Source organism: Haplochromis burtoni, unplaced genomic scaffold (genome assembly GCF_018398535.1).
Source record: "Haplochromis burtoni strain Fernald_Lab_line unplaced genomic scaffold, NCSU_Asbu1 Contig_1693, whole genome shotgun sequence".
Taxonomy (NCBI): domain Eukaryota; kingdom Metazoa; phylum Chordata; class Actinopteri; order Cichliformes; family Cichlidae; genus Haplochromis; species Haplochromis burtoni.
In genome coordinates this window covers 16,424-18,581 of record NW_024584054.1, presented here as the reverse complement: position 1 = coordinate 18,581, position 2,158 = coordinate 16,424, and the positions used below count along the sequence as shown (strand labels likewise).

Genomic DNA, 2,158 nt, shown 5'->3' with positions numbered 1-2,158 from the left:
AAAGGCGGGGTACACCCTGGACAGGTCGCCAGTCTGTCACAGGGCTAACACACAGAGACAGACAACCATTTACACTCACATTCACACCTATGGGCAATTTGGATTAATCAATTAACCTATCCCCACTAACTGCATGTCTTTGGACTGTGAGAGGAAGCCGGAGCACCTGGAGAGAACCCAGGCAAACACGGGGAGAACATGCGAACTGACAAGTTTGACAAGCCTGACAAGGAATGTGAAGTGAAGACCACGGCAGGTGTCTACAACATGAATCTCACCGAGAGAAGGTCAAGGGTTTGCAGGAGGGCTGGGTATCGGCACTGATTTCTGTAATCGATTTGTTTTTAATCTGTTTCAATTTAAATTAGGGAAATTTTGCCTCAAATAGTAAGAAATATTATAATTCTGATCATTTATCAGTACTAACACTCGTGAGACTTCATCACAGGTGTAAACATCACAGCAGATGCCTTTTTGTCAGTGTAAGTGAGGCTAAAACACAGAAAAACATGAAGGAAATTTTCCTGGCCTGGTTTTTTATAGCAAATACCTTAAAAATATTCTTGAGTAGAACAAAAACTAAGGGAAGCATTAATCAGCATATGAACAGTAAGTGATGCTGCTGAACTGAAGCAGAGAAAAGTTACAGAGGTTTGATTAGAGACACAGCTAAGGGTTTTAAAAAGTTTACATTTCTTAGATATAGATATGGGAAACTGGTCGTGAAGTACACCGAGAGAGAGAGAGCTGTGCAGGAAGTGTGATTTTTATGGTAAGAGGGAAAGTAAGAGGGAACTGTTTATGCTGTGAATGTAAATGTCTATAAAATGTGAGGCGTAGTTTTGATCTCCTTCTTCTGCTGTTTCAGTGAATTTTGATTGGAGAGTGACAAAATGTGCAGAATCAGAACATGTGAGATGTTGGCTTTCAGCCCCAGCAGCAGGTCTGTATGCGTGCCGTCGGTGAGCTTTGTGTTTACGGCTTCATTTGGAATCGGTTTACCTGCTGTCATTTGCTGTTTTAGCTGTTTGATGGTTGTTCAAATGAAAGCTTTAACCTGAGATTCTGGTGTTTCTGGTAAAATACATTTATATTTTGATATTCAAGCTAAAAGTGATACTTGAAACGCGCACTGTCAACAAAGCAAAGGGTGGCTGCTTTCAAGAATCTAAAATATAAAACGTGTTTTGAGTTGATTCGCACTTTTTTGTTTACTACATAACTGCATTAAAAACAATTTCCAGGACGAAAGATGAAAAAACATTAAATGAGAAGGTGTCCAAACATTTGAATGGTAGTGAACAGTGATCAACGCACACAAGAAAATGCTATTAGCTGATTGTTCATAACAAAGCCATAAAAGAGTGTGAGGCTGATTATCAGTGCATTTGGCACCAGTACACCCCAAGTCTTTGTCCATAACAACAACAACAATAACCAATTTGTAATGACATCAATAGATCTGCAGCCTGAACACTGGCAGGAGCCAACTGTGGTGCTGAGGCAGCTGTGTGTTTATAGAAGAAGAAGCTGCTACAAATCATCGTTCAACTTAAGCATGAAATTAGAACTTAAGCACAAAAGTTTTGAGCGTAAACAAGACTCACCTGTGGAAAAGCTGCTTGATTCGCTGAGTCCTCTGAGTTTAATGATATTGTTGCAAATCAGGAAACTCACAGAGACCGCACTACTACCCTCATACTTATTTCCTCTTTTTATTTTATGCTAAACTGGGCTACAAATTTCCTACGCAAGAACAGATATGCTTTCTCATCATTTATGATGCACAGGCTGCCGGTATGTTGTATTCTTCAAATGTCAGGACTTTTTTCTCAGATGGTCATATCACACTGTCACTTTCTGATAAGACTTCACAGGTTTTCCACCTTTATAATTCAGTTTGATTTGAGTTTATTTCCCCTCAAAGTCTGACTTTGCTCTTAAACAACCACAACATGCGTCATTTGCTTATCTGTACTGCACATTATTTCCGTACACTGAGGGGGAATTTTGTTTTGAAGGCACTTTTTAGTGCCCGTTGACGTTATCTCAGATCTCTCTCTAATGTCGACTTGCTCATCAAAACAATCAACACCAGCTTCACCATCCAGCTGTAGGTTGGTTTTCTTCTTCTACTACAGCACCTCCTGCAGGAGGT

General features: G+C 39.9%; 1 protein-coding gene across 1 annotated transcript in view; it reads right to left on the bottom strand.

Annotated features, from left to right (window-relative positions):
* LOC121813439 (P2Y purinoceptor 14-like) overlaps window positions 1–1,661 on the bottom strand; it is a 5,849-nt gene extending 4,188 nt beyond the window's left edge. The window contains exon 1 of the mRNA XM_042217213.1: window positions 1,608–1,661. The gene's annotated coding sequence lies outside the window, so the exon portion shown is untranslated. The remainder of the gene's footprint in view (window positions 1–1,607) is intronic.
* Window positions 1,662–2,158: the final 497 nt, after the last annotated feature.